The sequence below is a fragment of the Mauremys reevesii genome, linkage group 6 (genome assembly GCF_016161935.1).
Source record: "Mauremys reevesii isolate NIE-2019 linkage group 6, ASM1616193v1, whole genome shotgun sequence".
Lineage (NCBI taxonomy): Eukaryota > Metazoa > Chordata > Testudines > Geoemydidae > Mauremys > Mauremys reevesii.
The window spans coordinates 29,874,608-29,897,843 of NC_052628.1; the positions used below are offsets into that span (position 1 = coordinate 29,874,608).

Sequence of the window (23,236 nt, forward strand, 5' to 3'; positions counted from 1 at the left end):
CATTCATTTCTATCAAGTCCACCATGCAGAAGAGAGAATTTAGCTTTGCTACTTCTTTTGACAAACATAGTAAATTAAGTACAAACATGACTAGGCTTGTGCAAAATGAAATCTCTTGCAGAGGGCAAATGTGGAATAGTTTATATGGGGAATTTAATTATTTAATGTGTTGATTTACATAGAATACCCACTATGGCTAAACAACGTCCTAGAGGAGGTTTATGAATACATTAAGGACTTTTAAAAATGAACAGATTTTTCTTCCCCACACATTCACTTCAGTGGAATCTTTTCTTTGAGTGTGATGTCTCAGGTTTGTGTGTGAGTGAGTGAGGATTTAAATAACAGTGATTTGCTTTGTAAGTATATGGGTTCTGTCTGTGATCTGGATCTAATCCTTGGCTGTGCCACAGACTTCCTGGATAATCCTGTGCAAGTTTTTTAGTGATTTGTACCTCATTTCCCCCACCCTGTTTAAAATGAGGATAATAGGTGATAGGCATAATTAGCTTGTAAAGTATAAAGCACTTTTGAGATCTGTGGTTGTAAGATGTGATAGGAAGATAAATAAAGCTCATCTCTTTTGTACTGTATTCCTATTTTAGATGGTACATTGAGACAAATCACGTCCTGGCACTAGCAAAATAGCCCACAAGGAGAATCAAATATCCAGCCAGGTTAGTTCTCTACCAAGGGACTATTACCTGGTAGGGTAGAATTCCTTAGTGCATTCCAGAGTAGTGCACTGTGGGGCTCTGTGCTGCTCAGCTCAGCTGAACTATTCTGTTCTTCATACCTCTACTTGATGTTGATGGCAGCAGATGATTTAGCCGGCGTTGTGTCTTGCCCTGAAGACCAAGCACATTGGGGAGAGTAGTGCATGGGCTGCCCTGTTGGTTAGGCAACTCTCACAGCACTTCCTTGAGTGCTAGACTTCAAGCAGTGGTGATTATATGAAGTTTTGTGTCTTTCTTCCCTCTGCAGTTGTACCAAATAAGGAGAGGCTAAACTTAGCACTAAGGTCATGTTTTATTCCTTATCTAATATAAAACAATAAAGAGAAACATTTATATTTCATCATAAAAATACTGTATCTTATCCTTTCATATAGTTAAATGTTTTCATTTTCATTGATTCATAGAGTTTAAGGCCAGAAGGGACCATTAGATCATCTAATCTGACTTCCTGTATATCATAGGCCATTTAAGTTCACCCACTTACTCCTCTGTTGAGGTTGACTAAAACATAACTTCCAGAAAAGGTATCCAGTGTTGATCTGAAGGCATCAGGAGGTGGAGAATCCACCACTTCCCAGTTCCTTTGGTAGTTTGTTCCAGATGTTAATCACTCAATCCCTTACTCAAGAAACTAAGCATGTTTTCTTCCAAACCACTAGGCAACCTGTATGGCATTCTACTTAAGATAACTTTCAAGAACATTTGGGTTATCATAGATTAACTGCACCCAATCTCTATGGACAATTAACTTACAAATTTGGCTTCTTTATTCTCCTGCTGTGTCATAATTATTGCCAAATTAATATTAACCAGAAACTTCAACAGAAAAGCAAAACCATTCTGTTCATTTGAAAGAGTCAGCTTAGGTCAGATTTAGGAGACAGAGGAAAAGCAGACTAAAATGTGAAGAATGATCATTTATTTGGGGTCATATTGTGTCATCTTTTTTTTTTTAAACCACAACTCCCAATTAAAATCAATATGGAGTTGTGCTTTCAAAAAAAAATCAGTAGTACAATATGGCCCATATTTATTAATTTAGAGCTGTGTGTGTCTACAAGAGAGACTTTAGGCACTATACCTCTAAACAGGTGGAAGGCACCGACATGCAGGAATTTGCGATTTTAAGAATTTTTTAATCTATTTTTAGAAGTCTTATCAATATAAAAAACTGAAATGGTGAATTTCTTATGGTCTTTTTTTGGGGTTTTTTTTTGGGGGGGGTGTCCTGCTTTGTACTGGACTCAGGTATTCTGGGATAAAACTTTGATATTCTATCCTTTTGCTTTTGAAGAAAACTCAGTGTATCCATGATCTTATACTAATGAATAATGTTTTGAAAGAATACACTTCAACTGATGTACATTAAGCCATCTTGTGCCAGCAAAGAGCACAAGAGATGCTGTGAAATCTGCTCATCAGTTTGTTACTGCTCTATGAGATGACGTTTAGGCCAGCTGCAGATTTTGATTATTCATTTGCAGGAGATGATTTGGTAATTAAAACTAAGATTAATTTGCTCATCAGGATAAAAAAGGGTTTCTTTACAGTCAAAGCAGTGTTACCAAAGTATAGTGTTAGTTTGGTCTGAAATGCTTCCTTGAAAAGCTTAGTGGGAAGCTGACAGGCCCATCAAGATAGATCATATGTTATGGGAGGGCATTATTAACTAAGATGAGAAAAATTATATTCAAAGGGAATGTGGTCAGGCATGAGAGGATTTACTGCAATTGTCCAGTTCTCTACCTGGTGGATGGAATCTGGTTTTCTAATGTTGGGGCAGATGTTTTTAATGTGCTCATCATACATCACTAAAGGGCTGTGTACTGACAGAGTTGAGGGGAAACTGACAGCACAATTATTTAACCTCTATCCATGATTAGACAGGATTCTATCTCCCAAAACTCAGCCAGAAAGTGTAGGGATTAGGAACAGAGAACAGTTGCAGGGAAAAGCCTTACTGGGCACAGATAAGTCACCTCCATATGAGGGCCCAGTTTTTCATATTAGGGAAAGGGTTCAAAAAAGAGGTTAACACCTGTTAACTTACTACTCCATGCCCTTGTATTCACTTGGTAGTCAGCACTGGTACAGCTACACTATTTGCTAAATCAGGGGTATTGCTGAATTCAGCCAAGGTCTACCAAAGAAATCATGGCAAAGCTAATATGCTATGATTAGGACTGTTCTGTCACCTCCACACTGTGACTTTCTACTTTTCTGGAACATCCTGGGCTTCATCCCACTCCTTTGATTCTCTGCAGGTGCCAGGAAAGGCACCTAACGATGTGGCCACGCCTCCTCCTTGGCAGGGCCAGCTCCAGGCACCAGCTGAGCAAGTTCGTGCTTGGGGCAGCAGATTCTATGGGGCAGCATTCCGCCCAGTCCTAGGGTGGCACAGACGTTTTTTTCCGTTTGGTTTGCCGATCCGACCACCCTATAGCGGGTGGTGGCATGGAGGAGGGGAGTGCCCTGCTGGAAGCGGGCTGCACGCTCCTTCTACCCCAGCCAGTGCCAGGTCTGCAGCAAGCCTGGCAGCCCGTTTCCTGTCCTTCCCTCCCCACTGACCGCAGCGGCGCAGAGCCCGCCCAGCAGTCAGCGCGGCTGTCGGGGCCGTGTGACGAGCGCCCCGCTGAAGCCTTGGCCGCCCCCCTTTTCTTTCCCCCCTGCTCCATCCCCCTCCCCTCCAGCAGCCGGGGCAAGTCTGCAGTGCAGGGAGTCCCCCTTCACCCTGGCTCCGGCCATCCCACAGGTTTCCCCACCCCCCCGATTGCCACTCTGGACGCGCCAGAGGTTTGTTTGTTTTTTATTTATTTTCCCTTCTTTGCCGCTCTGGCTGCGCTGCAATTAAAAAAAATTTTTTTTTGCCCCTGCTTTGCCACTCCACAGGTTTTGGGTTTTTCATTTATTTATTTTTGATGCCCCAAGCGTGCATAAAAGCCAGAGCCGGCTCTGCTCCTTGGCCCTTCTGAGGGGGTGGAAGTTGGTGAATAGACCCTTTGCTCCTGTCACCTCTGCAATGGGGGGGGGGGGGAAGACACTTGTCATGCCTGTTCTCATGTAGAAGGATGAAAAGTTTCCAGCTAAAACAGTGAGTGGGATGAAACAATGTAAAAATCAATGAGTCACAAAATCTGTGATTTTAACCATAATTTGCCATGACTCATACATAAGATGTTTTGTAGCATTTTCTGTGACAAAACCTAGCTCTAAGCATAATCATTGGAGCTTACTCAAGCCTATTTTATTGATGTATGTGTAATTCTAACATTTAAACTGCTGCAAATCAGCTTAGATTTACTGAAGTCAATGGAGTTTTCTGGATTTACAACAGATGAGGATCTGACCTGTTCTTTATATTATGATAAAGATCAAGTGATCCTTCAGGTATATGGGAACAACCCCCCATTAACTTCAGAAGGAATCCAGAAACAGAATTGAGTCTACTTATTTTAACTTGTATGCAAAGTTCTGTTTGGTCCAAATAATGTGATTAAAAAGCATGATGCCAGCATAGTTTGTTGATACTTTAGCTGCTGCTTGCAATACCGTAGAGAGCAGTTATACAGCTGCTCTAATAAAGGTACCTTTTCTATCTAAAATGAAAGCCTCACCACAGAAATATCATTACTTCTTGCATAAATAAGCTCAGCACGGGGGAGGAGGGAAGGCGGTGGGGTGACAAATCAAAGTAATTGAATAGTCAGTAGCTTTGAATACGACTCTCAGATGGGACTAAAAATAAGGAGCCAGACCCTGCACTGAAGTAAATCAGTACATTTCCATTGATTTCAATGGAGCTACATCAATTTACTCCAGCAGAGGATCCAATCCACATCTTTTAAATTAGAAAGTCTTATAAATCAAAGCCCAATATTTCAGAAAGGGGAACTTTTTAGGGCAATTTTTAGGTAAATTAATTCTCTTTATTAGTAGTACAGAAAAGACAAAAAAGAACATTTGACCACAACTGGCCTGCTTCAAAATCTGGCCTACAAGATGGTTGCAAGAGAATTTATTGGGAGCTAGTGAGAATTCCTGTCACTGTAATTAGCAGGTTACTATAATTAAATACAAATTAGATGTAATGGGTTGGTGTGTTTAATCACTAACAAAACCTACATTTTAAAATATATTTGATGTACATACCAGGAATTTATAGAAGTTGTCAGGTACTGGGTCACAACCTCCAGGAGGGTCCCCAGCCATTGCTTAGGAGGCTGTTTTCCAGTTTCAATTCCCTGTTTCTAGTTTCACATGGACCCTTGGCTTCTATGAACTTGCATCTGGGTGTGCTTCACATGCCTGAAATTCCATAAACATTTCTCAATTCCCATGGTACCTCCTTTGAAGGAACATAGAAGTACCAGAGAAGATTCAGGTTCACATCTGAATCAGAGCAGTTTAAAGTAGCTGAATGTTTTGGCAATCACACAGTAAAGAAATGGCTAAGAACACCTGACAATACAATATATGTGGTTCTGAAAACCTAGAACACTCTTACATGCAGCCACTACCTTATTCTAACCTGTTTGGTTTTTTTAAGGCCAAGGCCAAATGAGACACAATAACACAACATAATATCAGACAAAGAACATAATAAATTCTGCCAATTCAGTATTGAATAATGCATACAGTACAATGGTATAAACATGTCTTAGAGCTATAATGAAAGAACTTAATACCAAAAAGGAGAATCAATTAAATATTTGGATGATACTATTTTTTAAAGTCAATGACAACTTTAGAAGCCAATGCAATATAGAGAGTGTGTCATAGTATCCCACTGACACAGAAAGAAATGCAGATGTTATCTGAAGTATTATTATTATCTTTATAAAGAAAAACTTTGGATGGAAATTAAAGCTATTCTGAGAAGTTGGAAAACAAAGCATGTGCCTCTTATGGAGTACGTTAGATCAGCTGCCTTATACTGTGATTTTTATAAGTGGAACTAAATGAAAAATTAGTAATGTAATGAGATGCAAATATTTTACATAATTAAAAATGATGATCCCATTGCATAGGTATTCATTATTAAGTATATCTTCTAACCCTTTAAACCAGCTTACAACCATCAAATATAGGAAATAAGACAGTGCTCTCATTGACTTATTTTATTTTTTTAATAGTCGTAAATGAGAAAAATCTAGTGTTAAAGTCTGAGAGCCATTTATTTAATAGGTTTATGTTTTTTTGTAATATACAGTTCTGCACCTATCAAGGATACAGGTAAATGCACAAGTACATACACACACTATACATGAAATATTCTTGTGAGGTAACTATTGTATTCTTTCAGAAGTAAATAATTTGTTATAACATGAGTAACAGCATAAGATGAAATCTGATTACACCATGTTTCTTAGCTCATAGATCAGGGATTGGCAACCTTTGGCACACGGCCCATCAGGGAAGTCCGCTGGCGGGCCGGGATGGTTTGTTTACCTGCAGCCTCCACAGGTTTGGCCAATTGCAGCTCCCACTGGCCACAGTTTGCCATTCCAGAACAATGGGGGCTGCGGAAGCTGCGATTGGCCGAACCTGTGAACGCTGCAGGTAAACAAACTGTCCGAGCCCACCAGCGGATTTCCCTGACTGGCCACGTGCCAAAGGTTGCTGATCCCTGCCATAGATATTTCAGCTGTGGAAAGTGCAGGAGACAAAATAAAGAGGAACAAGTATTAACATTAAGGTTCAATCTATAAGTAGTCTACAATTTAAGTTAATGTAGAAATATTCTGAGGGTGTCATTAATTTGTATTGATATCTTTTGTATTTTAAATTTAAAAGAAGCATATGCACCACGCTGGACTAGTTTGCTGAGAAACACCAACTGAACTGATTAGTAGTCCCCTAGCTGGAATGTTTCATCTCACTGTAAATAAATTAAATTAAATTTAAAATATAAACAGTATATTAAGTTATCTAATTTGCCTAAGATTTACATAATGCTTAGTAAAGTGGATTTAAAACCAACAGAGACCTACGTGCATATCGTCCTACCAACACTTGGCATTCCCCTTTCAGCACCAAGGTACATGTCTTAGCCGTAAGGGCTAGTCTACTCTAGCAACACTAAAGTGTGTTTTTTGCCAGTGTAGACAAGCACCCCCCTGAGTGCAGCAAGTTGCAGCGCTATAAAGCGCCAGTGTGGACAGTGCACCATTGCTGGGAGCCACACTCCCAGAGCTGGCAGCTACGCCCCTCAGGGAGGTTGTTTTTACAGAGTGCCGGGAGAGCTCTCTCCCAGCACTGCGCTGGGACCACACAAGGCATGTCAAAGTGCTGCTGTGGTAGCGCTTTAGCATTGCCAGTGTAGACTAGCTCTTAGTGTCCTCTGTTTTCCCTTGGCATAAACTTACAGCTTGCTTGCCACAGACCCTGGCTTTCATTAAGTTTCCATCTGGATGTCAGTCTCATGGCAGACTGACTGTTTCTCCCACTCCTCTCTGTGGGATCAAACCTTTGACAGAGTCTTGTGATCTTCAGATTGTCAGCCCTGGCATGCAACCCTGGTGCCAAACCTAGTGGCTGTTTGGGTAATACTCATTATGTAGGCCATTGTTTTACATTTCCTGCCTTTCTTTTAAAAGAACCCTTTAGATCAGGGATCAGCAATCTTTGGCACACAGCCCATCAGGGTAATTTGCTGGAGGGCCGCGAGATATTGACCATCCTCAGGCACAGCCTCCCACAGCTCCCAGTGGCCATGGTTCACCTTTCCTGGCCAATGGGAGCTGCGGGAAGCACTGCAGGGACATGCTGGCCGCCACTTCCCACAGCTCCCATTGGCAGGGAATGGTGAACCGCAGCCACTGGGAGCTGCGGGGAGCCATGCCTGCAGACGGTCACTGTAAACAAAATGTCTCAAGGCCTGCCAGCAGACTACCCTGATGGGCCATGTGCCAAAGGTTGCCGACCTCTGCTTTAGATCTAACTCTGTGCAGTCAGGTAGAGTTGTATCACACAGGTGCATTGATGGGCAAATGATATTAACTTGACTGAACATAGCTTTAATATAATTTCCAATTAAAATATTGGCAGGAATCAAATCCTTTATACCAACCACCATCAAATCCCTTCCATTTAAGGTGGATTTCAGCCCAAGGTACTTTCATAGAATATCAGGGTTGGAAGGGACCTCAGGAGGTCATTTAGTCCAGCCTCCTGCTCAAAGCAGGACCAACCCCCAGACAGTGTTCTACCCAGTGATGAGCTGCCAAAATACTAACAACCAGTTCCCTCCTCCTCCTCACCCCAGGAGGGGTCATGCCCCCCCGGGGACTCCTGCCCCATCCAACCCCCCCCCCCATGTTCCTTGACAGGCTCCCCCCGGGGACTCCTGCCCCATCCAACCCCATGTTCCTTGACAGGCCCCACCCACCCCGTGCCCTATCCACCCCCCTTCCCTGTCCCCTGTCTTCCCCTTGCCATCCCATCCAACCCCTTCTCTCATTCCTGATGGCACCCGGGGACCCCCACCCCATCCAACCACCCCTTCTCTCTGTCCCCTGACTGTCCCTGGAATCCCTACCCCTAACTGCCCCCCACCGCCCCATCCAACCCCTGCTCCTTCCTGACTGCCCCCCCAGGACCCTTGTCCCTGTTCAATCCCCCTGTTGCCTGCCCTCTGACCGCTCTGACACTAATCCACACCCCCCCAACTCCCCTGCCCTCTATCCAACACACGCTCCCTTACCGGGGTGCTGCCTGGAGGTGGGGGCCCAGCTGGGCTGGGGCTGGGACCGGAGCCACCTGGCCGATGTCGCGGCCGGACCCCAGGGGCCAGGGCAGGAACCACGCCACCAGGCCGGCAAGGTCGCAGCTGGACCCGGGGGGCCAGGAGCCGCGCCGCGCCGCCCGGCCCGACCTCGCTGGGCAGCGCGGCGCCTGGAGCCCTCCTCCCGCTGGCGTCCCTGCCCCCCAGCCCCAGCCCACCTGCAGGAAGCCTCTGCTTTCTTCTCAGCCCTTCCAGGCTTCCCGCGCGAACAGCTGATTCGTGGGAAGCTGGGGAGGGGGAGGAGAGTTGAGAAGAGGAGGCGGAGTGAGGTGAGCTGGGGCCGGGGAAAGGGTAGGGAGCTGCTAGAGCTTTAGTTAAATTTAAAAGCCCTTTTGGAACTAGTTGTTCCTCCAGGAACAACCGGTTCTAAAGGGGCTTCTAAATTTAACAACCGGTTTGCGCAAACTGTTGTGAACTGGCTGCAGCTCACCACTGGTTCTACCCCAGTTCCCTAAATGGCCCCCTCAAGGCTTGAGCTCACAACCTTGGGTTTACCAAGCCAATGCTCAAACCACTGAGCTATCCCTTCCCCCTTTGCTAAAGGCTCAGAGACTGCCACAATGTCTACACTCTGATCTGGCAAATAGTCCTACTCCCTGACAAGACTTGCTTTAACTAAAGTAATATCAGCTGTGGTCTCCCTCCATGCCAAACATCTTCTCCCATTAATTGTTGCACTGCTAATGGATTCCTTATTATTATTCCCATACTTAGTTTCGTGACTCATATTAATGATAACTCTTTCTGAAATCACAGTAACAACATTTGCACACAAGACACCAGTGCTGTGGTTTATTTGGTTACCTTCCATGTTTAAAGTAATTGCATTAGTATTATTGTGGTATTTGGGGAGTTTTTCAGATTCAGACAATCTGGCTTTACGTGGCCAGGTGTACCACACAAATGGCATATAACCTGTTTCCTTTTAGGGTAAGAGTTTTTATGTTCTGGAATCCCATGAGCTTTTCTAACAGAACTGGACCTAGACCTATTTTTAAACCCTTCATTCCTTTTAAACTGGGGTTTAGACTTTTCATGATTTCTATTCTCTAGATAAGCATCAGCAATTGCTGCAGCCCTCAAAACAGAATCCAGTGCTCTCGCACAGATTGCTGCTTTAATATTTTCAGGAGTTATGTTTAATACTTGTTCCAAAGTAATTAAGTCTAGAAATTTATCAAGATTCCCAGAAGTTTTTGCTCCCATAACCCACTTTTTGACAAAACCCATCAATTTATGAGCACATTCCACAAAAGTACAGTCAGTAGAAATTTTAAAATTTCTACATTTTAACTTGTAAGGGAAAGGTCTATGGCCTGCGTTATACAAGAGGTCAGACTAGATGATCACAATGGTGCCTTCTTATATTTGACTCTATGAAATAAGACGACAACTTTGTCAAAAAGCCCATCCTGGTTCTGTGGTGAAGTGAGGGCATGAATTGGATGTTTAGAAATAAAACAATATAGAACAAATGGAAAAAGGGGAGAAATTAAAGCAATTGATATAAATTAGCAAATTTATGAAGTACATCATCAGGGAAAAAATTTATGGGTGGCAGGGGTAAGGACAAAAAAGCTTAAAAAAATGTTTTAGGACCAGAATAAATCCTCAGAATGTTATAAGCCCATTACTAGATGAAAATGATAAAATTGATAATAATGATTCAGAAAACATAGATGTGTTCCATACTGTAATGATGCGGGACTCACCCCTGTGGTGCCTCCTGCTGGTCTTTGTCAGGAATTAGCTCGTCCAGCTTCCGGAGCACCCTCTGCAGGCCAGTGATCCGCCTTACCACTGGCCCCCATGTCCCTCCCAGGACCCCGGTGCCCCTTTCTCTGGGGTGCTGCCCCTCTGGCCATAACCCCTCAGTCTCAGGGTCTCCTCACCCAGGGGAACCCCCACCCCCTATCCCCACCTTGCCTCAGTGTGGGGCTACTGCCAGTCACCAACTAGCCCCCATTCCCTGGGGCAGACTGCAGTGTATGCCACGCATCACAGGCAAGGGAGGTTTGGACCTGCTGCCTCTGTCTAGCCTTGGGCTGTCCCCTAAAATCCCAGTACTTGTTTGGCCTTATACTAGGCCACAGCCTGAGGGGTTTCCAGGCCAGAGCTCCCTTGGCCTTCCCACAGTCCTGCTCCACTCCCAGTACCTTATTTCTAGCTCCCTGCAGCCAGGCCCATCTCTCTCTACAGCTAGAGAAAGACTGTTTGGGCTCCTGGCTCGCAGCCTCTTATAGGGGCCAGCTGGGCTCTGTTTGGGGCGTGACCACAGCTCTGCCTACTTCCCCCAATCAGCCCAGTGGCTGCTTTCTCCTGTGACAGCCCTTTCCTAGGGCTGTTTTAAGCCCCTCAGGGCAGGAGCGGGTGTCTACCCTGCTACACATATATATTTCTGTAGTGTATATGAAAAGAAGCAGGAAGATGTATTCATATCGTATGAGAATGAAGTACTTTCCAGTCCATTAGTAACTGAGGAGGATATTAGACAACATCTACTAGGGATAAAAAAAATTAAATCAGGAGCCCTAGACAACTTGTGCCCAAGAGTCCTAAAAGAATTGGTCAAGGAGATCTCTGGACCACTTATGTGCATTTTTAATTAAACTTGAAATACAGGTTGTCATGGAGTCCCTGGGTGATGCTCTGGAACTGCTCCCAACGAAGCAGTTGGGAGCAGTTCCAGAGACTGGTGCAGTTGGGAGACTGGTGAAGTCTCCTCTCTGTGAGCAGACTGTCTTCAGGGCAAGAAGCTCACACAGTTTCACCTTCCTGGGTCTGACCATGGAGCATTCAGCATCCTCTGCCTCTCCGTGTGCTTCCCACAGCAAGTTGACCCAGGCGGGGTTCTGGGGAAGCCAGAAGGTCCTGCACACCAACTTCGCAGTCAGATGTGACTCTTAGCCAGCCAGTAAAACAGAGGTTTATTAGATGATAGGAACATGGTCTAAAACAGAGTTTGTAGGTACAGAGAACAGGACCCCTCAGCTGGGTCCATTTTCGGGGGCAGTGAGACAGACACCCACATCTGCACTCACTCCACATCCCCAGACAGCTCCAAACTGACTCACCCTCCAGCCCCTCCTCCTCTGGGCTTTGTCCCTTTCCCGGGCCAGGAGGTCACCTGATTCCTTTGTTCTCCAACACCTTTTGCTATCACCTTGCAGGGGGTAAGGGCCCAGGCCATTAGTTGCCAGGAGACAGACTGTTGGCCCTTTGCTCTGCAACAATTACATCGCCTTATCCCACCACCTAGAGACTTAAGAAATGCATAGGGAAAACTGAGGCACCTTCTACAGTATTCAGAGGAAACATTAAGAACAGTCCCACTTCATCACACAGGTAAAATTCCATAAGAATGGAAGAGTGCTAATGTTGTGCCAATATCTAAAAAGGGAAAGTGGGATGACCCCCAAAATTACAGAACTGGGGACTGGTCTGGTACACAGTGAATCAGAAAGTTTTTTTGTTTTTTTTTAAAGAAGCCGTACTGGACAAGAAACTGAACATGAGTTCCAGTGTGATGATGTAGCAAAAAGTGCTACTGTTATCTTTGGATATATTAAAGGTAAGAGTAGGGGGGTGATTGTACTTCTGTATGTGACATAGGTAGGTTCCTGTAACACCTTTGTTTATTTTTATTTATTTACTTACTTATGTACAGGAGGTGGGTCATTAGCCCACTTCCAACCCCCTACCAGAAGGCCAGTTGACTACCTTTGGTCTGGCTCCTACCCTTCTGGCATGAGTGGCCCTGCCAGTTATACTCCTGTCAGCATAGCTCTCAGGGTCATGGGATCACACAAGCCTTCCCAATACATGAAAAGAGAGTACATGGGAAACCTAAACTACTGTTCAGCTCAACAATCCCAACTCGATTCAATCAAACTCAGTTAGACCGAGTAAAGAGATGATAGGAAGTGGCTAAACCCATAAGGAAGCTACTCCATGGATAAATTTATTCTCTCCTAAATCTATAACTAAAATTGATACATGAAACATGCATACACTATGAGTCTGGGAAAATGGGCCAAGTAACCAAAGAAATGGCCTAGATATACTAGGGCACAGTGAAGTGAGATGGGTAACATCAGAACAAATAATTTGTCAACTGGATAGAACCTACTATATTCTGGGCTACTGAACACCAGTGACATACATAGACATGGAATTAGGTCAGATACTCTCAAAGATGGCAGCTAAAAGCCTGATAGAATTGGTATCAATTTCAGAAAGGATTATAACAGCACAATTTACATCAAAGTTCCAGCAAGTGTCCATTATTCAATGCTATGCACTAACAAATCAAGCTATCCAAGAGGAAAAAAATAAAACTTTAATGGACAGAGAATAGTTGACAAGGTCCCTAAAAGGGATGTCCAGTTAGTAACTGGAGACATGAATGCTAATGTGGGGAGAAACATACTGGCAGGGGCCTAATTATGGGGTGTAGCAGGGTGGATTCCCTTCTCCGGGGTTTTTAAGGGGTTTAAAAGTGGCCTAGCAGGGCTTGAGAGCCGCTGCTCCAAAAAGCTGGGCTGATTGAGGAAGTGGCTGCAGCTGGGGGCCACGCCCCAAACTGAGAAGCAGGACCTTATAAGAAGGCAGGGAAGCCAGGAGCAAAACAGTCTCTCTCTGGTGATAGAGAGAGATGGGCCTGGCTGCTTAGGGCTTGAGACTAGATACCTGAGTGCAGCAGGGCTGGGGAAGGCTGAGGAGCTGGGGAGCTCCGGCCTAGAAAGCCCTAGGCCGCGGCCTAGCAGTGGGCCAAAGGTACTGGGCGTTGCAGAGGGCAACCTAGGGGTAGGACAAAGCAGCAGGTCCAAACCCAACTTTGCCTGTGGTGAGTAGGCTGAGACTGCAGTCTGCCCCAGAGCGTGGGGCTAGACAATGACTGGCAGTAGCCAAATACTGAGGCAAGGTAGGGATAGAGGGTGAGGGTTCCCTAAGGAGGGGAGACCCAGAGAAAGGGGTTACTGCTAGGGGGCAGCACCCCATGTAGAAGGGCACCGGGTCCAGGGAGGGACACGGGGGCCTACGAACAGGTGGATCACTGGCCTGCAGAGGGTGCTCCAGGGCTGGACTGAGCTAAATTCGGAGAGCTACCAGCAGGAGGCGCCGCAGGGGTGAGTCGACCCGTTTACATGGGGAAACAGGACCTTGGTGAAATGAACAAAAATTGTGAAAGATTTGGCAATTTCTGTAGAATCAATGACCTGCTCATTGGAGGAACTATTTTCCCTCACTGTCCTAGCACAAAATAAATTGGAGGTCACCAGACCTCAGAACAGGGAACCAAACTGATCACATTACAGTTAGGTGCAAATGGAAACTAACTTTAGAGGATGTATGTATCAGGAATAGTGCAGATGTAGGAATGGACCATGCATTAGTAGTAACTGTATTGAGAATAAAAATAATAACAAAAATGAGAACCAAACAACTGAGATGCCCACATTATAAAACCACCAAGCTAAAACAAATAACACAATAAGAGTTTAGAATTGCATTAGCAAACAGTTACCAGGCACTTAAAGATGAAGATAATGCAACAGTAGAAGGCAAATGGAAATGCGGAAAGGAAATTTTCAACAAAACCTACAAAAGAAGTGCTGGGATTGAGGAAGAATGGTTTGTCTGAGGATACATGACCAAAAATAGAAGAAAGATGTAAAATTAAACAAACTAACTCAAGCAAGAACACAGAAGCAGTGACTCCAAGAGGAATATTCCACAAAAAAAAGGTCAAAAAAAGTGCCACGAAAGGCAAACAAGATTTTATAGACAAAATGGCAACAGATGAAGACACTGTGCAACATCATTAGACAGTTGTCGGGAAGAACACCAACTGACCATTCAAGACAATGAAGGTAATTTTAACCATGAAGACATCAGAACAATCATATGGAGGCAGTATTTAATCAACTACTGAATGGCAAGCCAGTAGTCAATCCCCAGCCATACAGGAAGGACAATATCTGGATGTTGAATTAGGACTAATAGAAGAAAAAAGGAAGGCAATCAATAAGTTAAAAAGTGATTTCCATAAAGCCTTTGACACATGGATAAAACAATCTTATGGAAATTGCTATACTATTATGGGATCCCCCAGAAATCTGTGATGATTATTCAGCACTTCCATGAAAAAAATGTCATGCCAAGAAATACATAACAGTGAACAGATTAGCCCTGGAGGTAATTATCTGCATCAAACAGGGATGTCTTATGTCACCCCATGACTTCCTACCGGTAATGGATTGGGTAATGAGAGACCACAGAACAACCAAGGGGTATACAATGGACTTACAGGCAGAAACTAGAAGAAGATGTCATCTTTGTAGATGACATCAACCTGCTGTTCCATATTCAAGGCAAGCTAAAATAAATCATCTTCATACCAATGCACAGTTAGTAGGGCTGAAAATCAACAAAGGAATCTAAAGCAATGAGAATTAATGCACAACAAGAAACATCAATAACACTTTCTGGGTTAGACATAGAAGAGGTCTGACACTTGGCATACCTTGGCAGCATCATAAGCCAAACAAGTGGAACAGATGAAGATGTTAAAGCCAGAATAGTGACAGCCAGACATCCCTTCACATCCCCAAAGCTGATCTGGAGGAGCAGAAACCTGGCCTTCCGAACTAAACTTTGAATATTTAACGTGATTGTAAAGTCTGTTTTACCATATGGGACTGAATCTTGGAGACCTATCAAAAACTTATCTAAATTCCAAGTTTTTATAAACACCTGCCTTAGACAAATCCTAAATATCAGAGGGCCAGAAAAAAAATCAGAAATGTATACTGTTTGGAGAAGAAAACAAAAACTGATAGATCAGGAAATTATGGAAAGAAAATGGAGATGGCTAGAACACATATGAAGGAAAGAACCAAACAGTATAACAAAACAGGCACTGGACTGGAACTCAGAGGGCAAGAGGTGAAGAGGTAGACCAAGAACAACATGGAAATGCATAACTGAACGCTATTAAAATGACATGGGAAGAAGCTAAGACCGCAGCAAGAGATCACCATGGAAGGCAGTGGTGAAGGCTCTATGTTCCACCTGGGATACAAAGTCATAAATTAAATAGGTCATATGGCATTGGTGAGACTGATACTGGAGTACTGTGTACAGTTAGTTATGGTGTCCACATTTAAGGACTAGAGAAAGTCTTACATTGAGAGACTCAAAGGGCTCAATCTGTTTAGCTTATAAAAAAGAAGATAGAGAGTTGAGTTGATTAGTGTATAGCAATCTTCATGGGGTGAAAATATTAGACAGGAAAAGGTTCTTTAGTTAAGTAGAGAAAGTCATAACAAGAATCAGTAGCCAGAAGCTAAAGCCAGACAAATTCAAATTAGAAGTTAGACAAAAATTATTGATGGTGAGGATGATTAACCACTGAAACAAACTACCAAGAAAAGTGGTGGAGTCAGGGCCAGCAATAGACCAAATGGTGCCCAGGCAAGGAGCATCTTCAGTAACCCCCTTCATTTGTTAAAATTTGGTATACCTTACAGCACTCCAAGCCTGGTGTCCACCAAGCTTGGCACTCCAGGTAAACACCTGGGTTGCCTGCCTCTAAATCTAGCACTGGGTGGACTCTCCATCTCTTGTTGCCTTGAAGTCAGTACTGGGTGCCTTTCTGGAAGATATACTTTAGCCAAACATCAGAGGGGTAGCCGTGTTAGTCTGGATCTGTAAAAGCAGCAAATAATCCTGTGGCACCTTATAGACTAACAGACATATTGGAGCATGAGCTTTCGTGGGTGAATACCCTATGCTTTAATCAAGCACAAGTTATTGGACTCAATACAAGGGTAACTAGGTGAGGTGTAATGCAAGAGGTCAAGACTAGATGATTTACTGGTCCCTTATGGCCTTAATCTCTATGAATCTAGAAGCTAAGTCACTTCTGACACCATGTTCTCTGTTCAAGCACAAGAAGAGAGAACTAACATTATGGAACGTTAAGGCTGTACTCTCCCATAGAGCATTTCTGAAAAGTATTGTTCTCTGAGTTCCTAAACATTGTCTTGTGCATACTCTAACACCCCTGAATTGGAAGCTATCATAACACCAAGAGTAACCTAGACTCTTGCTCAACCCCTTCCAACTGGCTTTGGTGGCTGATGTGTTTGGGAGGTGGGTTTTGCTCACTCCTCACACATCCCACTTCCTCGCAGTGGTGAATGTCATGTATTCAGCCCCTTGTCTCCCACCATTGTCTGAAGTCACAATTTCCTCCATGGCTGCATAGCCCAAAGGCATAAACTAGTCCTGTATTAGTAGAGTACAGTGTCTCATGGATAAAACTGAGCAAATATGCTTTTCAATGATTCAGAGATAGGATTTCTCTACATCAGACTATAATGGGATAAAATTGAAGATTACTAATGAGTAGTATGGGCAGAGGTTTTGATATTAATTTCTTTTTATTCTCCCTCAGCTATAGTCTTATCCTCGGAAGAAGTATGTTAGATGGAGCATAAAGAGTGAAACAGAGACACTCAGACACCATATCAAAAACAACTAAAAGTCAACATAAATAATTCAACAGACTAACGTTCCTCTAATGCATTTTGTCCATTAAAGCTTTAGATAATTTTGGGACCAGGAAGAGTTTCTTTTTGATTCTTCCATTATTTTCTCATGTCAAAGGAGTGCCTGGTTTTTTGAGAGAAACTCAAAGATTAGGTTGTTCATACGTCAAATGAGAGTGGTTTTCTAGGTAAAGGAACTGTTTTAAATTATGAATAGCCTTCTACTTTTCATCTTTCTCTTCTTCTTTGTATAAACATGCACAGTATTAAAAAAGTTTCCCAAATTTTCCATAGCAGTTTAGAATGGAATGAGAAAATAATTACCCATATCCTGGAAGACAAATATTTCCTTCCCGAGTAACCATCAGTGCAAGGTTTTACTGCTCATGAGAGGCTGTCTATTGAACAACAGCTGTAGGAAGAACAGTAATAATAGGAGCAGCAAGATTCTGCTAAGATTACTGTATCTAATGCTGTATCAATAGTATTTTTGAAGGTATTAATCCCATCTGCTGTGACTACAAACTAAGCTTCATCAACCCTTTGAACTCTGTTAACTAACTCCTGGAGTTCACGGTCCATAATTGCTTCATGCCTTTTTAAAGTGGCAGGCTGAATTGATTAATCATTATATCTTACAGCAAATATAGTTTTGATTATTCTGTGCTACAATACACCCCTACACTATGAATTACAGTGTGGTTCCAAAGCAGCTTGTGATGTTCATTGCTATGTGCTGATTATTCTGGAACAAATCCCTGGCCACCTTGGAACTTCACAGCTTCTCACAGTGCTGCACATCATGATCACTCAGAACTTCAGAATGACAAGAATATAACTCAGCATCTCATTCTCCAAAAACACGGAGACCTGTCACTTGATCTAAAGGAGAGTCTCCAAAATAGGTCAAAATACATACACACACCAGCTAGTGGCACTCTGGTAATATGGTCATGAATGTGGGAAAAGAAACATGAAAAAAGGGTGTAGTATAGTTTGGTTTGGTTTTTAGCAAATATAGCTGCAGACAGGAAAATAAATTAAGAGTTCCTTAGACTAATAACATTTAGCACTTATAAAGGCAATAGTTGCAGATAATATCAAATTACTTAGGGTTAGAAGGACTGTGGGAAACTCTACAGGAACCTAATAAAGTTAGGTGACTGGTCATCATGATGTCAGATGAAATTAAATGTTGACAAATACAAGGTAATGGGCATTAGAAGGAATAATCCTAACTACTCATTTGCCTTGTGGGTTCTAAATTAATTGCACCTACTAAGGAAAAAGACCTGGCTTTGATTTTACAAAGTCAGTGAAAAAGACATAGCAGAAATAGACACAGTCCAGAAACAGGCTACAAAGTTGACTAGAAACATGGAAATACTTCTGTAAAAAAATCCCAATATATAGGGACCAGAGTCAGACCCTTAATAGCTAAACAATCCTGTTTAAAACAGTTTCCTTTTGATGAAGAAGAGTGTGTGCCCAGTTTCAGAGGGAATTATGGCTCCTAGAGCCAGGAGAGAGAGGTGTTTTTTCAGTCCCAATGTGTAGCTTTGTGGAAGACTGAGCCTCAACAAGCTTCTACACGTAGATGGCTTTTGGCTGAAAAATGGAGTGCATAATGCTACTGAGTCTGAGCAGACTCCAAAATAAATATCCCTGACAAACACATAGTAACTGACCATGTTACAACCCAGTGACCCCCTCTCTCAGGAGGTCCCCGGGGGAGGCAGATTAGCACTGTATATTGCTAATGCTGTTGCAAGCATTGCAAGGCATTTTTGGGAAGGGTTAAAGGTGTGAGTGTGAAATGGAAAATTTCTTTGCAGGCTGCAGAGGCCAGAGGGGGAAGGAAAAAGAAAGCAGAGAACGGGTTCATTCAGCTCTCCAGCTCGTTCAGGCAGAAGATAAGGCACTGACTCTAACCCAAGGCTGCAGCTCACAGCTGACACGTGGCTGCCTGCCGAGAAGACGGGGGCCCGGAATCCACCGACCAGCCATGAAAAAGGACATTTCAGCTGAACAGACCTGCAGAGGCAGTCCATAATGAGCAAAACAAGTGAAGGCCAGCACGGAGGAAAACAAAGAGGACAACTAAGTCTAGCCAGTGTGTTTTGGGAAAGTTGAGAAGATCACAAAGAGCTGATTTTGACTGGTACAAAGAGCATCAGGAGCAGAGGTCCCTGAACGCAACACCCCCAAAGAAACCCAGGACTTTAAAACCCTCCTGAGAGCCGGAGCAACTCGGAGATCACAGCGGACCCCGGACGACCTGGGCCCAAAACAAAAACTCCCATCCACCGTTCCCCCCACTCTTCTTCCGTTACACCCAGGCTTGGCCAGCCTTGGGTAGTGCATGTGTGAGTATGAAAGTGGGTTAGGTCTTGGGACACTAACACTTTGCTTTTTCTTCCTTGAGTGATGTGTGGGATCCCCAGAACTCTCCGCTGTTATTTTATTATTTTATTAATAAAGCTTTATTTATTAATAAATAAACACACTTGGTGTGTTTCATCATCTTCTCCCCAAACGATCCTGTGGCCTCAGCCTAATCACCTGATGCCTCAGGCAGATTGGTAACAGAAATCTGTCACAACCACACATACAGGATACACTCTCCTTCGCCTTCCTTTTACAAAGAATTGAACACCAGTTAATCACTGTACTTTCCGATCTGCATACACAGATGCATTTTAGTGTTATGTCAGTCTGTACTATAAATTAATACATCACATTCAGGTGAAAATGTTGCTAAACTTCATAAATGTTGCTGATACTCTAGAGAGAGGAAATAATTTTATATTGCTTTACATTTTGTGAAACGTTACTTGACTGACATAGTGTCCCCAGAACAATTAAGAACATTTTGAAGGCATATCAGAATTTGAATAAATATTCTCAGAGCCACAACTGCCAATGAAATTCAGCATTTGATCAAATTTCATTTTGATCAAACATTACAGTCAAAGACGGCAATTTATTCGGTAACTCTAAAGCAATTATCTCGGCATGATTACCATCTGCACCAGGCACAGTTTCAAATCAATCCCATTCTTTTATATTGTTTTTTCTTGAAAGAAAAAAGCCTTTGTTAATCTTATATCACATTGGAAATAAAATAATTACCCAGTGCAACTCCATCTATCATCAGTAGAAAACAAATTGACTTGTTAAAGTACAGCCTTAATTTCCCTATTCGAGCATTCACAAGCAAAATATCACATGCATGAAAGGGAAAAATGTTCAGATTTTGTTCATTCCTACTGCAGGTGACTTGATAGCCTGAGTTCAAATAATATGTTTTTGTAAGTGAAGAGTTTGTCTTGAAACAATACAGTATGTTCAGTGAACCACACATTTTAATATTATTTGTGTTTTAAGTCCGGATTCTGAAATTTCCAATACACCAGAAGACTGCTGTGCTCCTGGGGAGCTCCTCTGAAATCAGCAGCCTTGCTACAAATTGTAAATTGCAGGGTTGCACCTCAGATGCATAAGGCTTTACAAATATGAAATAAGACAGGTCCCTGCCCCAAGGCGTTTCCAGTCTAATTCAGACAAAAGTGGGCAGGAATACTGAAAAGACGTAAGTTACTCTAAAGCATTTATTTGTGTGATTATCCAATTTGCATGCTAGGTCAACGGTGGTGGAAGGTGACTGGACACTGGGGTGGAAGCCACCCTCTTGCTCTGGCCTAAAGACCCCCACTGGGTATCACCCCTCAGCTCTCTCTCTAGGGGTGCTGCATTGGCTGGTGCCTGGGAAGAACCCTTTCGCCCTTGCCTCTAGGAATATAGACCAAAGAGGCCTGAATGGTTTTAATGGAGCTGCAGTTTGTCTATCCTAATTCTGCACCAGCAGAGCAAAAAAATCACAGATGGCTGAACAGGTGCCTGAGCTACGAAGTCTAGCTTCAGATCTGAACTTCCTCTAGGTTTGAGGTGGGAGTAGGGGATGATCCAAGGACTGTAGCTGGCTCATCTCACCAGAAGACTGCTGATAGTTTGTAAAGTTTACCTGATTGCTAACTTCCTAGGGTAGTGTGTTGTCTTTTATTGCACAGAAAAAAGTGCTCTGCTCATTTAAGCAACTGTCCAAGGATAATAGATAGAAAATAGTTATTAAAGAATATTGATGCACAAGTCATACATAGTAATAAAATTATCTTGCATCATTCTATTATATAGTTTCTAAGGATTATCCTTCTTAAGGTATTGAAAGTAGTGTTAAAGAGGTCATTTTACTTACCAATTTGATCTCTCTTTGATCTCACATATGCACATTTCTCATTCATCCTAATGGGAGCCATATATACACATACAGGGAAAAACAGACTCCTTTTGCTCTTCACTGTGTATGCAGTTCCTTGGCATCATGCTAAATTTTGTGACTCATAGATGTAATGTGGGATTCAATTTCCTGCATGACTTTTCCTATATTGGAAGTGTGCTCTGGACTAACACAAAACTTTCTTTTCAATACAAATCTAAAAGAGTAACTGACATCTTTATATAGTCCCAATTTCTATTAACCTCTCTGATAAAGGAATCTGACTCTTGAACTTGGCTAACCAGGTGCTCCTTTCAGTAATGTCAATTCGCTTCATTGGCATCAAGCATCTGCATGCTTAATGGAAGGAGGTTATATAAATCAGGAGGGAAAGCAATGCAGAGGGAAAAGCAAACATTCACACGCTTTGATTTTAGAGAACAATGGGTGTTCCCTGGGTTCCTTTTATCTCCATTATGGCTGAAAAAAACTTCTTACTTTGTTCGTCCTCTATATTTTTCTTTACACCGTGACTGAGGAAATCCTTTTTCTATAGCTTTTAGTCTTCGGATGAAAGAACCCTTCTCTGTCTCTGTGTTTGAGGCTTTAAAAGGGCAGGTGGTACTGTTACTGCATTCTATCTTTAAATAAATTGCACCTCACAGGTGCTCAGCCTCAGGCATAGAAGTACCTTGCATCTGTTTGACTGACCTATTGTGAGTTTTACAAGTGAAAGATCTAGGAAGGGACTAGAGTCTGTATGTCAGGAACTGCACATAAACACTGTTACTACGAATCTATCTTCACTTTCAGCCAACTGGCAGAGTAGCTAAACAGCAGCTGGAAAATGCTAGACTTACTTTGATACTGAGAGCGATAGGCATCAAATACAATAATGCCTTCTTTGTTATAAATTACCTGAAAAACATTTCCAGAGTTCTATCTCAGCTCCCAAGTTGCAGAAATCATGAGGCAGAATGCCTTGAGTGTCACTTCCCTCTATGCCCTTGTTAGTGCTGTAATGAGAGAACAAAGGTAGCTTCAAGCTGGAGCAGTGGAAGGGGGCTGTAGGGAAGTAGAAAATCAGGCCTACAATGCATAACTGGAACTTTTCCTTATTAAGTTACTTGGATTCTCTTTATGTATAGCATCCTTTATGAGCTACTCTTTGGAAGCAGTCCAGAGGAAGATTGCAGACTTCTCTGTGCCCCTGACATACTACAGGAATATTGCCTACTCTTTACTCTGATTCCCTTCAGAGACCAAACAACTTCATCTCTCCCTGAGGCATCAGCCAGCAACTGCCTCCTATAAGAGACACCAATCTCACCTTGCCATAAAGAAGTGAAGCTTTATTGGAGTTCTACAAATAGAGAGAGAGATGGTGCTAGACAATAAGATATAAACATATGCATACTTAGATGGATAACCACAAAAGGTAGGACCAGAAGAGACGCTGAGAGGTCATCTAGTCCATCCTCTTGTGCTGAGGTCAGATTAAGTAAACCTAGACCATCCCTGACATATATTTGTCTAACCAATAAAAGGAATTCTACAGCTTCCCTAGATAACCTATACCAGTGTTTAGCTATCCTTATTGTTAGGAGGCTTTTCATAATATCTAATCTAATAATATCTAATTAAGGCACAGAGAACATTGCTGGTGTGGCTCTAAATTTAAAGTTACAGATTATCCTTAATTACATTACATTGCTTATTATGAAGTATTATCTCTGGTCCCTTACTGCACAGAAAAGAGACATAAGAAAATACTATGTCCTCAGATGACTACCCTGTGAGATTATGTCTGTGTATAACTCACCCTATGCTTACGAACCCTTCCTCCTTTCATGCAGAGAGTCTGCTATTATGACAAGATGGTTAT

The 23,236-nt window shown here is 42.7% G+C and overlaps 1 long non-coding RNA gene across 1 annotated transcript; it reads left to right on the forward strand.

Moving 5' to 3' along the window:
* The first annotated feature begins 6,312 nt into the window (after nt 1-6,312).
* LOC120408312 lies at nt 6,313-19,525 on the forward strand. Its single transcript, XR_005600603.1, has 3 exons — nt 6,313-6,418; nt 12,006-12,091; nt 18,911-19,525. It is a non-coding gene; the product is annotated as an uncharacterized LOC120408312 (long non-coding RNA).
* Nucleotides 19,526-23,236: the final 3,711 nt, after the last annotated feature.